General features: G+C 40.8%; 1 long non-coding RNA gene across 2 annotated transcripts in view; it reads left to right on the top strand.

Annotated features, from left to right (window-relative positions):
• Positions 1–14,363, top strand: part of LOC121042981 (uncharacterized) — a 179,308-nt gene that overhangs the window by 70,043 nt on the left and 94,902 nt on the right. Inside the window, exon 1 of one of the 2 annotated variants that reach the window (XR_005796603.1) lies at positions 10,413–10,491. The exons of the other annotated variant lie outside the window; for it this stretch is intronic. This is a non-coding gene — a long non-coding RNA (uncharacterized LOC121042981). Of the gene's footprint in view, positions 1–10,412; positions 10,492–14,363 lie in introns of those variants that run through there. 2 annotated transcript variants of the gene reach the window in all.

Genomic DNA, 14,363 nt, shown 5'->3' with positions numbered 1-14,363 from the left:
TGTTTGTGTATGAAGAAATGAGGGAATGGATGGCACCTAGACTTCCCTCCTTTGGATGCCCATTAAGGTTTGAGAGCCCCCAGCTGGGCAGGGTTAACCAAGTATGTGAAAACCTGTGACATCAAAAGCCTGCCTCCACCTGAAATCCAAAGTCCTATTTTGTTAACTCCTAGGTTTATTTGTGCAGGAATACATCTATTAAATAATAGATGCAAAATCACTTTAGGAATTATTTATGTGCGAGGTTAAACCTAGAAATATGTCAGTGTCTCTGTTTAAACATAGTCTAATCCAGTCTTGGAAACAGGGCAAATGTATCAAAATTGCTATCCTAAATTGTACTGAGGTTTTCCGATAAAAAGGAATAAACTAATACTACCTAGTAGCAGATACTTATTACTAATCTTCTCTTAGTGGATTGAATGCTTCAGTTAGCTTTTTAGGATCTTTGAAAATCTTACCTGTGTATACCGGAGCCTTTTTCCCTTGTGTCCCTGGAGGTGTGTATAAATAGATACAATCATGTGGTCTTGAATGCCAATTGTAGGTGTTTTTCCATCTCTCTGACCTTGTTTAACCCTTCTCCTGGATTTAGCCTTCCTGATTAACCAGAGGGGAAAAATTCATAGTATCACCCGGACGCTTTGATGAAGGATACTGACCCCCCCCCCCCCGCCATGATAGAAATCTTCTTCCTGATGAAACTTATCAACTATTAATTAGTTCACTCAACTGACCAGGGATCCGTCTGCATCAGATGATATTAAATGCTCAGAAAAGGACACGTCTGGGACTCCGAGGCCCTTGCATTTGAAACTCATTGCCTTCCTGCCACCCAGGTTTGAAATTGGGTACTGCTCTAAATTAACTTTAAAACTCAGCTCCAACTGAAAACGTTGGGTCTCATATGGGCAGGTATCATCACCTGACATACTCCACATTGATTCATTTATCTGTTTATTGTCTATCTCCTTCCAATATAAATCAGTTCTATGTGGTCAGGGAATTTTGTGAAGTGTGCCTAGCACAGAAAATTTTTGTTTATTGAATGCATTGATTGAATGATTAATTCATGGACCAATGGATTCATTAAATGATTAATTTCTGAATTTTCAAACTTCTAAAAATCTCCAGTGAAGGTATCCTCAAAGCCATCTAGTCTAACTTGCGTTCTGCACCCCTCTGAACAGTCATCACCTTGAATGTGAACCATGCCAGGAAAAGGGGCTCATTACCTACTAGGAGAGGCAACTCTACCATCTTGCTTTAATTGTGGTATAGGATAAGTTTGCTTACAGGGCATTGTTTGCATAAAGTGAAGACTGTTTTTGTACTTGTTACAATAGAATAATCTGTAGCTACTCCAGAATTACTAATTAATACTTTTCATAAAGTCAAGTGAAGTTTTTTACATTGATTGAATCCTTCCTGTGTTCTAGATGCTTTGCTTATACTAATTCTCACAATAATGCAACGAGGTCATCATTTGTGTACCCGTTATCCAGATAGGCCAAATGAGTTTCAGAGAAGGTCCTACTAAGGCATTCAGCCTTAGCAGTGGCCGAGAATTCTGGTCTTCCTAGCATTATTATGTTCATTGCTCAAATAATTACTAATACTTGCAGAACACTTATACAGCTCACAAAATATCCTTAAAAAATCTATCTCACCCTAAATTTATTAGCACCCAATGAGTAAGAAGGGCATTATCACCCTGGAGCTAGAACTCTAGAGACAGGTTCCGAACAGCAAACAGTGAAGTTAAGACAAGTGAACTGGAAACAAGTTTCATATTTTACACTCTAACACTATTCCACCACACACAAAAAAAAATCTTGTCTGATCCTTACAGTGTATCAACTCCTTCCAAAAATTTGACATTTGTTTCAATCACTGAATTTATAAACACATTCTTATTTCCATCATAGGCCCTGGGTGGGGCCGAAGCAGCAAAGATGAACAAGGCATAGACCTGCTGTGAGTTCACAGGGCCATTCACAGGAGGGCTCAGGAGTGTCATGGAAGACAGTGAGAGTCTGATGTCATGCTTGCTTTGGGAAACCAGGCAGGGCAGGGCAAATGTTTCTTCCTGTTTGTCTTTGAAGTTGGTTTGCGAATACATCTTTCTTCCCTACCAGACTATGGGTATCTTGAGGGCAATAATGATGATAGGGACATCTTGACATCCTCTTAAGCATTTGGCACATAGCTTTGTCCAATGTTGGTGCCAGTAACGACGGCTTTGTATGACCCAAGCTACTATTTTACACGAGGACATAGCCACTCATGTGTTCAAATATATCAATAACCCTATCATAAGAGGTCTGGGCTGCTTTGAAAGCGTTCGACCAGTTGAAATAGTTACGCGACTCAGCGGAGAGAGATGGGTCACCAGATCAGGAGCTGACACTTGGAAGGGAAAGGTGGGCTGAGGGCCAGGGCCAGGTTAATAGAGCTCCAGGTGGAGGCCCAAGTGGAACCTAGGGTGGGCTCAGGAAAGATGCTCAGGAAGAAGTCATCCACACTGTGCCACCCTCGAGGTCACAACAACCAGATTGTATCTAAGCCTGCCTCAACTCTGGGGAGCCTAAGGAAGACTAGTGAGGACGAAAGAGGGAAAGAAAGGAGAGAAAAGAAGCTAACCATGGATCCCTTCCTCACAGCAGGCTCCCAAGCATGAAGTGGAATCTGAGCCGACAGAGAAGGGAAATCTTCAATCGCAGTAGTGGGTGGTGTTAGATACTGGGCTAATACTTTAACCATTGAAATGAGACTGTTCTCTTGCCTGAAGGGGCACCAGAGAATATATCTAAAAATCTGAGGTGACCCAGAAAAGGTAAAAGCCTGTGTCTAGAGGCCCATGGCTCAGGTTTAAAGGGACAGCTAAAAGAAGAAAGCTGCCGTCTGTTTATATGCTCTGAAGTCCGTCACGATCAACAAAACTCATTGACACAGAATTGATATAACACAGGTTACACAAATGTGAATCTTGCTTTATTGTTAAGGGCATAACATGAGCACTTCCTCATACTAGAAAAGAAATTTCATAATTATTTCGTGGTTGCATAATGATCCATTCAGTGAATGTGCTTCCCCGGTGATTGGGTGTTTGGATTGTTTGAAGTAATTTGCGTCTTAAGCTCAGAGTTACTGCACACACAGCTGCATACACCAGTTGGAACAAGTCAAGTTGAATTCGAACATATTTTTTTTTTTCCGTAAAGCATTGTCTTAAGTGCATATTACTGCTCACCTGGGGAATGAACCCCAAAATTAGATTTTCAAGAAACTTGGGCTTCTTTCAAACAATGGGCTGATTGTCCCATTTGAATTAACTTCTCTAGAATGATTTAGACAGGAAATGGGAGGAGGCTGGCCTGCTCAGAGCAGGGCTCTCTGCTGTCCAAGTCAGCTCCCATAGAAGCTATCGGAGATGCTGTTGATTTAACACCAAAAGTATCCCTTGGATCAGTTTGATTCTGAGAGAGAGAGCGTGTACACGATGGGAGAAAATACCTTTCCCTGAAAAATTATTGAACATATCCTGTATCATTGAGCCTCTGGACCCACATTATCTCATTAGGACTGTAAGAGAACCTTGACTACTGGTGACCAAGAAAAACTTATTATCCCCAGTTAGCAGATGAGGAAACTGAGGCTCAGAACTTTTCCAAACTCAATCTACTGTTGGATAGCAGTGTCAGAGGACCAGAATTTAGGCCTTTTCTCTCTCTTAATTCATGTTCTACACACATATTAACATGTTATAATAATATGGTGTTTGTGTATATAGATATAAAATCTTGACACAATAATCCGGGACTGGAAAAGTTTGCTTGGATAATGAAGGCCCTGGGATTGGTTATGGTCTGATTTTCACTGATGTTGGTACATGTTCTACAATTCTTCAAATTCTTGCATTTCAAGCCAGAGCTGTGCATTTAGCAATTAGGAAAACTCAGTGAAGTATGGCTTCACAGAGGAAGAGCGCTCTATTCAGAGTGCTTTTTTAGAATATACAGCATTTCCTTCCCTCGATGAAATAGTGATCTAAACATTCCATTATTCAAACATGGGGTGAATAATAACAAGGTACTGGCTGGAAGTATTACAATGGGAAAATACATAGAGGGATTTATAAGCTTTTGTATTGAAACTTGTTCAACATCTTCTCTTAAAAAGAAAAAAAAAGTTCCCAAGACTTGATTTGACTCCTTTGCTGTGTGCTATTTTATTTTCTGCACAGGCCGGAGTTTGCTAAGAAATGCTAGCAGTCTCCAATGTCAGAGGCAATGGGTTATAGAACCATCAAAAACAAAGACCGGGAATAGCTGCAAAGCTATTGCTTTTGTTTTGGGAGGATAGATGCTGGATTCCACCCTTTAATACGTTCCTCATGGAGTGTAGCTGAGTCTGATTTCAGTGGTGGGTGTAACCAAGACCTTTGCCCTCAAATTCATTGCAAGGGGCTGTAGACAACAAAGGCCACTCGAGGACTGACAAGGAGTCCTCTTGGAATGAGTGTAATCCAAAACCCATCACAGAGTTTTATTAGAACCAGGGAAGGTGACAGAACTATTGGTCACGACTCCAAAGAAGCTAGAGAAATCCCACATGCTTCAGGGACTACTGCAAAGCTTTCGTCAGTGCCAAAGGCTCATTTAACTCTTTTTTTTTTTTTTTTTTTTTTTTAACCTTTCACGGAGGGCAGAAGAAAGTACTGGTATTGTTGAATTTGGGCCACTTATGTTGGCTTTTTTTTTTTAACTGTTCTGGAAAATGTGACCATAAACCTCGGTAAGAAAGAGAATGTCTTCTGTTAGCTTAAATTTGATACACATCATCTACTCTAACTCAGGATGCTTATGGGCACTCAGTAGAACTGAGCCTTAGCTTAATTTGTTTCTTTCTTGGTAATACCCACTTTTAAAATTATTTTTTTAAGGGAGAAGGCAGTCCCTTAAGAATTAATGGAAGGAGCTCAATGCAGAGTCCCACGACCTGGGTAAAAACCTAGCTTTTATCAGTTATTAGGAGGTAACCCCAGGAAAAATTTCTTTTTAAATAGTATTTATTTATTTTTGAGAGAGAGAGAGAGAGAGAGAGAGAGAGAATCTGAAGCAGGCTCCACTGACAGCACAGACCTGAAGCAGGGCTCAAACTCACAAACTGTGAGGTCATGATCTGAGCCAAAATCAGGAGTCGGATGCTTAACCAACTGAGCCACCCAGACGCTTCCCCCAGAGAAAGTTCTAACTTCTCTGAGCCTCAGGGATATCTAGTATCATAAATAACAATCTGATGACTTGGGGCCATCAATCCCAATTTACAGATGAGAAGGAAAAAAAACCTGTTGCTGAGTGAAATTCCATACTTTGCACCACAAGGAGAGTTGGCAGGCTTGAAGCTAGACTCTGAAACCTCATCACTGAGCATGCATGACCTTGCTGAATCCGCTCCACAGTGCTCCCCCTGCCAGAACATATTTTCTCTTGATTGTGCTATTCAGAGATCTCCTCTATCATTCCTTCTCTAATCACATACTTTGTCCAATCGTGGACCAACATACAATAATACAAATCTTTGCTTGATATAAAACCCACCTGGTTTAATTCTGAACTCCAATTTGTTTTTAACAACCTCTCCAAATAGCTTGAATAGCCAAAGCAGCCTTGAAAAAGAAGAGCAAAGCTGGAGGCATCACAACTCTAGACTTCAAACTGCATCACAAAGCTGTGATCATCAAGACAGTATGGTATTGGCACAAAAAACAGACACTTAGATTGATGGAACATAATAGAAAACCCAGAAATGGACCCACAACTATATGGTCAATTCATCTTCGACAAAGCAGGAGGGACTATCTAATGGAAAAAAGACAGTCTCTTCAACAAATGGTGTTGGGAAAACTGGACGGCGACATGCAGAAGAACGAAATTGGACCATTTTCGTACACAATACACACAAATAAATTCAAAATGGATGAAAGACCTAAATGTGAGACAGGAAACCATCAAAATCCTAGAGAAGAACACAGGCAGAAATCCCTTTGACCTCAGCCAGAGCAACTTCTTACTAGACACGTCTCTGGAGGCAAGGGGAACATCTTTCCTGTATTTCTTGATCTGATCTGATATCACATATTATACTCTGTGAACCTTGGAAGGAGGAGTTTTTTGATGTTTAGAATATGAGAGCATTCATAATACTTTTTCCAGAAACACACTACTTTGTGGCTCATCCTAAATAACCTATCACCTGCCAATGGAGGTCTTAGGATCATTCTTTTAAAATTTTTTTTAAATGTTTATTTGTTTATGAGAGAGAGAGAGCAAGCAGGGGAGGGGCAGAGAGAGAGAGACACACAGAATCCAAAGCAGGCCCGAAGGCTCCGAGCTGTCAGCACAGAGAGCCGTGAGATCATGACCCGAGCCAAAGTCAGACACCCAACGGACTGAGCCACCCACGTGCCCCATGGAGGTCTTAGAATCATCCTACTATGACAGCATTCATGTACTGCAATATGGTTTTTACTTTATGGGTTTGCCAAATCAACTAGATTTTGAACTCAAAAGGCCAGATGCTGGACTATTTTAATGTGGAGGTGAATTTAGTTAGGCACATGAACTGATTGTAGGACTTTTTGTTCCCAGCCCAACCAAAAAGAAAATCACATGTGATACATACACAGAGCCCCCTAATCATACTCACACTTAAAAACACACACACACACACATTCAATGAGCCCCTTCTCAATACAAGCCAATGTATTGGGCAGAGAACCATAAACTTGAGGTCCCTGCCCTCATAAAGCTCTCTGCCTAGGTGGGAAGGATGTTTTTACAAATAATGACAAGTACACTGAGATGAATGAAGGAGTATTGTGAGTGCTATGTGGGCATATCTTTAACTAGTTTGGGCAGAGATTATAAAGAAGGCTATCTGGACAGTGTAGCACTTAAGCTGAACTATAAAGAATGGTCAGGAATTAATTAGGTAAACTGGGGGCAGGGAGAAAGTTCATTCTAAGTAGAAATAGCCAACATGTGAAAACCTCAAAAATGGGACAACTGTGGCACCTTTATGAAGACAACGCAAGCCCAGCATGGCTGAACTCCAGAGATAAAGTCATGAGGTGGGTTATGAGGAGAGGCTGAAATAATGGGTCAGGAATTTTGTCTTTCAAAAGAGCAACAAAAGTATTTATGCCTTTTAAATATTGGAGTGACCAGATAAGATACGAATTTTAAAAAGAACGTTTCCATTTCCAAGTGAAGAATGAATCTGAGGGGCATGAGGGCGGATTTGAAAAGACTAGTAAGGATATAACTATAATAGAGCCATGTGTGCTGGTGACTTTAAAATGGGGAGGGCATAACAAAAGAGTAGTAGAAGTGGGTGGATTTGAGAAATATTTAGGGAGTGCGATCAATGAATTTTTGGTGCTTTGTTCCATGTGGGATGATAAAAAAAGGTGGTTCAATATTAAGTTGCAACTTTCTGGTTTTAACAGCTGTTGAGTGGTGGGGAAAGACCAGTTATTCATATGGAAAGTCAAGGGAGAGGAGCAAATTTGGATTAAGATAGTCACAATAACTATGCCACAGTATTTATTGCACATTCACTATGGATAATTGGCTATTCTACGTGTTTTATACACATCTACCCATTTATATTCTAGCATCTGTGAAGTATATCCAGTCATGAATACTTACATAATTCACCCAATGGTCCTATCGCTGGTACCTGGCAGGACTGGTGTTTCTTTTTTTTTTTTTAATTTTTTTTTCAACGTTTTTATTTATTTTTGGGACAGAGAGAGACAGAGCATGAACGGGGGAGGGGCAGAGAGAGAGGGAGACACAGAATCGGAAACAGGCTCCAGGCTCCGAACCATCAGCCCAGAGCCTGATGCGGGGCTCGAACTCACGGACCGCGAGATCGTGACCTGGCTGAAGTCGGACGCTTAACTGACTGCGCCACCCAGGCGCCCCAGGACTGGTGTTTCAACACAGATGGTCTGATCCCTGAAGCCTTGAGTTGACTTACTACCCTTATTGTAGAAAGGCTGAATAGAAAGTGAAATGTATAGTTCTGGAGCTCAGGAGCAAAGTCTGAGCAATACATATAAATGAGGGAGTCATTGTGTTATGCATGATAGGCTGTAACATCTCAATGACTTAACTCAATAAATGTTTATTTCTTGCTCACACTTAGCCCTATGTGGATGTTCCAGTTCGGTGGCTCTCGTAGGCAGCTCCCCCACCAAGCACTGATTCAGAGATCAAGGGCTTCTTCCAACTCAGGGGTCCACCACTCTCTGGAGCCTTCTTGGAGTCCTCGTCTGGCATTCTTCCTATGCATTCAACTAGGTGATGCACAAAGAGAAAGAGAATGGAGGGTTTCTCAGGATGATGTTAGGGACCAGGAATAAAAGTGGTGTGCATCATTTCTACCAAAATTATAGCGGCCGGAACAATTCATATAGTCCCAACCGGCCCCTTGCATTTAGCTGCATGCTCCGAGAGAAAACGAAGAGGAGCCTGCTTCAGATTCTGTCTCCCTCTCTCTCTGTCCCTCCCCTGCTCACACCCCTGTCTTTCTCTCTCTCTCTAAAAAACAAATAAGCATTAAAAAAATAAAAAAAAATAGAAAGATGACCTAGGTCATATACCTGACAAGCTCTCTATGATAATGATGATTAATAATAGTCAAAACTTTTAGAGAATTTACTGTCTTCCAGGCACATTTACATATATTATTTCATGCACTCCTTACAAAAGCCCTTTGTGTAATGCTATTATATAGTTTTATATATAAAGAAACAAAGCTACAGAGATAGTAAATAACTCCTCCAAGGTCATAGCAATCATAAGTAACAGAACAGAAATTTGAATGCAGGCAATCTTATTCTAGCGTCTATGAGTTTAACCCATGTCATAAGCTACATAATTACTAACTTCAAATACTTGAAATATGTCACATTAATATGTAAGTATCTGTGCTATGGGTTCCCAAGGGACAGGACTATCATGAACAAATGGAATTTAAATGATGGTAAATTTCAGCCCAGAAGAAGCCAGCTCTTCCTAACAGAGCTGTCTGAAAGGAAGTAAAGTGTATCCGGAGATAGTGGGATCAGTGGAGGCACTCAAGCATAAGAACAGACCCTTGGCAAGGATATCACAGAGAGGATTCAAGCATCAAATGAGTACTTGGGAGAGATAACATTTATGTTCTCCTGCAACCTACGAGAGTTGCGAAAATTTTCAAGTATATATTTGCTAGTTTCTCCTTGTGAATGTATAACCCCCACACCAGGCTAAGTTGTAAATCCAAGTTAGTTTCAATGCCTGTATGTTCTTTGGGCTGATGTCTGAAAGGAGGAGAAACGAAAAACTTAAAAGAGGAATTAGCCCCTTCCCTTGATATTCTTATAACTGGCAATAGAGACAAGACATACACTTGTGTATCATTCTTGTGAATTACCAGGGAGCAACCTATTTAGAATCTAGCCTGGAAGGGACTTAGAAGTGATATATAGATGGCAGAGGCACTCAAGGTTGGTCTTGAGTTTAGCCTTGTGTTGTCTGTCTGCTTCAAAGTCCTCTGCTTTCCACCATCAGTGGAGTTCTGCAACTTTAGCATGCGTCCAAATCACCTGGAGAGGTTGTTAAATCAACCTCAGCTTTCTGATTCAGTAGGTTTGGGCTGGGACCCACAAATTTGCATTTCTAACAAGCCCTGCCCCTCCCCTGGTGCTACTGAAGCTGGTCAAGGTGATCACACTTTGGGAATCACTACTCGAACATCAGATTTATTGATCAATACCATAATCCTCTATGTGGCTAGTTCTCCTTCAGACTGTGAACTCCTGGGACAAGGACTGTCTTGTTTCTCTTTGTATTCCCGGGGCCCAACCTACTGTTTGTCCCTTAGTTAATTTGTGTTGAGTGAATAATTTGAAAGCAATGTGTGGTTTTCTAGAAGTACAAAGGGGGAAAGTATCTGTGGGAATCAGTTGGGGGAGGAATCCTGTGATCTCTCCTCCCACAGATTTGGAAACATGATTCAGGCAAGGAAGTGTCTGAACTGGGAAACAACCTTCTTTACACACAAACACCCCATTTCATAATTATACACATAAGACTCCAGTCCTCAGATGAGTGTCAGAATCTTTTCTTCTCACCACTCTTCCTCATCATCTCCCTTCCTTTTCTGTAACAGCGACTTCACAGAAGGAAAATAGCCTTTCTTGCCGCCTTGTGATTTGCCGCCTCCTGAAGTCCGTTGGCTTTGGCTGAACTTTGCTATCCTCACTGAAGAGGGAACCCTTTCCCACTGTTCTTTGAGAGAGCAGCCCCTTTGAAGTCACAGCTGGCTTGACTAAACTCATTTCCTCTATCCACAATGTGCGTCTGATGCAATGTTGGCTGATGCTCCCTCTTGCCGGCTCCCGCTATTGAACCAGACCCAAGTGCAATGTTTAATGTGAGTGTTTGGCTTGGCTTAAATTTGGCCAAATCATCTGTACTTTGTTTCATTTGAAAACCTTTTCTCTCTCTCCTGCCCCCCCCACCACCTCCCTCTCTCCCTCCTCCTCTCTTGCTCCCTCCCTCTCTCTTGCAACTAGTTCATTCCAGATGTTTTTGATTTGTCCTCCTGTGGTCTACTCCACCCAGTTCCTAAATCAGTAAATTATTTTCATGCTTCCACCAAAACTTAAGGAAAGAAAGTACTCAATTAGAGAGAGAAACTGATTATAGGTTTTGTAGAGCTTACACTTAGCGATGGCTGCTCTCCTCAGGACATACCTTTGAAAGGTAGGAGAATATGTCTCATGGTTGAGAATACAGTTAACCCTCAAACAACATGGGTTTGAACTGTGTGTGTCCACTTACATATGGGCTTTTCTTTTTTGGATAAATACAGTACTGTAAATGTGTTTTATGATTTTCTTTATTTTCTTTTCTCCGGTTTAGTCTATTATGAGACTATAGTACATAATACATATAATATGTGTTAACCAACTGTTTACATTGATTACAACGTTGATTTACAACAGTAAGCTATTAGTAGTTAAGTTTTTTTGGGGGGGTCAACAATTACATGTGAATTTTGGCTGTGGGGGGTGGGGGTGGTCAGCTGCCCTAACCCCCACACTGTTCAGGGGTCAACTGTACTTGAATTTAGCGTTCAACTTCTTAGCATTTGGAATAAGAGAGTGGACTTACTGCTGATATACTAATAATACAAGTACTCAAACTCATCTCCTCCTTTGAAGCCCTGTATAATTGCTCTTCTTGTTTGAAGTGTCTCTGTTATAAAAGTACAAACAGATTCCCATTCTGTGAACTCCCACGTGAGAGATAAAATGTAACATAAAATAGTGATGGACATTCCCCTCTCCCATCACCTCTGACCCTTCTCAGCATGTTGATTGTGGTGATGAAGGTCAGGGTAGACTGGGTGAAAGAAGGGAGAAATGTTTGCTCTGTTATTATTACGAACAGTAAAGAGCTTCTCAGAGGAAACCATAATCTGACAGGCTAGCAAGAGAATTTAGAAAGTAACGTCAGTAAACTCCCTGAGTTAGGGAAGAGAATTTTGGATGTTTTTGAGAGTAGAGGGGGAGAACTGAGGGTAGCTGATTACACGAGATTAGAAGAGAAATGGAGTGGAAGATTTTAAGAAGTTTACACGGTGTTCTGAACATAATTTTCTCTTAGGTGCCTTTTTAAGTGACTTTAGTCAATACTGACGGTCCTTTCTAAGACTTTTTGTGTGGTTGATGTGGGTTTTCTTTTGGATTTGAGGCAGAGATGCCGCTTACTAGTTACATTACACCTGTAAAATGTTTTGCTACTTATTTTGTTGTTTCATCCTGCCACTTGTCTGCAATACTACCTGACGCCATGAGATTGAAGGAAAATGGCCTTTAGAACCGCACAGCTGCACTTGTTTGTTGGAAGGAGGCAGGTTCTTCTGATACATAGTATTAGAAGGCAGGTTCTTTTCATACATGGTAATGTGTTTAATATGGTCAGTGCCTTAAATTCTCTGAACTATTTCTGAAAAGTGAGTGTATTACTATGCAACTTGCATGAGAGGAATTCAGTGAAATCATTTGAAGTGCCTGGCACACAGTCATATTTGTAACAGTAGTGCGGAAAACCAGGACTCGAGGAATGTGATCAAAACATGGCTTTATTTTTGTCTTCAACTCTTATTTCGTTATTGGGGCAGTTACCCAGGCCACTGAGAATTTTGGCACAGTGTATCATTTTCTGGACATTCTTGGAAATAATAGATAACCAATCATTTTGTGTATCAAAATCAGATGAGTTAGAAATGTCCAATGAATAATGGGCATGGCAATCTACAAATTAATACTTTAGTCTTCATTTAAAGATACGGACCCTCTCCCCAACCCACTCACTAAGTTGCGGCAGCCTAAGTAGGCCAGTCTATGTTTTGGAGAATGAAGTATGATTAGCCCTTCCTTCCTTCTTTATTATCTGTTCACCTGTTTTCTTAAGGTTAAGTTGACCTTTTGAATGCAGGGGGGACAATTGGGAATAGACTGAGAAAATTCTTGGTTGGTCAGTGATAAGTTTGGCTTACAAGATGGATTCTGGCTGATGGGTTCAGCTAAGCTTTCATGGGTATCTCCATGGATTCTTTGATGGCTCTACTACTAAACTTCCCTAAGTGTGACTCTACAGACGTGGACAGTGTCTTTACTTCTGGTTAGTGTGGCCCTTATCCGTACTCCATGCATATCTCTGGCAGTCTGCCCCACATATATTCCATAGATCTCCTTGCCCTCTGGCAGAACCCCTCTTTGATAGGATTCCTATTTAAATGGCTGAGCTTACCAGTGAGACTTCATATCAGAAGACTGATAATTCACACAAGGGAGTTCAGTGACTTCCCAAGCCCCCACCCCCTATCGGCCTTGTAACTACGGGCCGATCCATCCAGCTCTCCCCTTTATTCTTCAGGCATATATCACTCTCCAAGTTCCTGCATCCCCCCAGGATGCAGGAAACATCATCCAACAACATTTGGCTCTGTGGAAACACAGAGCCAAATAGCCCTGCAAATTTAAATAGACCTGTAAATTTAAAGTAAGATGGTGAGAAGAGAAAGGATGGGGGGGGGTGTCATAGTGTAACTTTTCCAAACAAATAATTTTCACAAAAATTATTCTTCCTAATTTCTATTCTTATGATCTCTTTTTTTCTTCCCTGTGGGTTTCAGATCCATACAGCTCCCAGAATTACTTTGAAATGTCTGCAGGTGGTAGGGTATCCCATCTTGGAATTTCTCGTCTATTTTATTTCACTTCCTCAGGTGAAATGTCAAAGTTTACATCCTGTTACACACTCATATATCACCATATTCCTGTGTTACTGCCACCAGATGAAACATAAGTTTTGTGTAAATTCTAGTGATAATAATGTCTTCTGTAAGGCCCATGATATACCTTATATGGTAATACTCACAGAGTAGATCTACAAGAAAGCAGTTTTAGCAAAATTAAATTCCTTAGATTTGTCCTAATTAACATATACATAAAGATGTGGTGTGTTTGAGTGTTCTATAAATATTTGCTGCATTAAAGAAAATGAGTTATCATGAGCTCTGACTTTGCTACTGATTGGCTGTGTTATTTCAGGTGAAAAATCACCTCAAGAGATTGTTTCTTATTTATGGAAGGGAGATTCTATTGATATCACCTGTGAACACTTCCAACTTTCAAAGCCCCATGATCTTGTAATTCCACACATGGATTTTTCTTGTTATAATAGATTCACATGTGTACCTTCTCTGATCAACTAGATGGCAGGAGAATGTGGGTAGGGACTGTATTACTTGTGTGTGAGAGTTAACAAAATTTATTTTACACTCTAACTTCCATAAAGAACCCAAGTGTTCTGGCTAAGAGAACATCAAGGGCAATGCCAAGGATGCTACTGTTGGGTAGCCTTTCTAGTTGTTGGAGTTTGGGGTGATAAGGAACCGATTGAAGGACATGGTGTCTCTACAGAATGGTTTTTTTTAAGTCTGCTCTTTGGTTTCTCTTCTGGAGATTATAGCCTTTGTGAAATTTGTTTCAATATATATACAGGTAGGATCTACAGGGTTTGGTAATTGACATGTCCCACATAGAAGCACCAGCCATGAAAGCTCAAATGAGAGGGAGAGATCACTCTATCTGTTGGGCCCAGGGAAACTTTCACAGGAGAGACAAACTTAGCAGAGTCTTAAGAAATGATTAAGCATTCATGAGGCAAAAGGAGAAGGAAGGAAGGTCACCTGAGGGAGAAGAAGGAGGAAGTGTAAATCATCTCTTCTCT

This window comes from Herpailurus yagouaroundi, unplaced genomic scaffold (genome assembly GCF_014898765.1).
Source record: "Herpailurus yagouaroundi ecotype Mexico unplaced genomic scaffold, PumYag 186, whole genome shotgun sequence".
NCBI lineage: Eukaryota > Metazoa > Chordata > Mammalia > Carnivora > Felidae > Herpailurus > Herpailurus yagouaroundi.
This window is presented reverse-complemented; position numbering and strand designations above follow the sequence as displayed.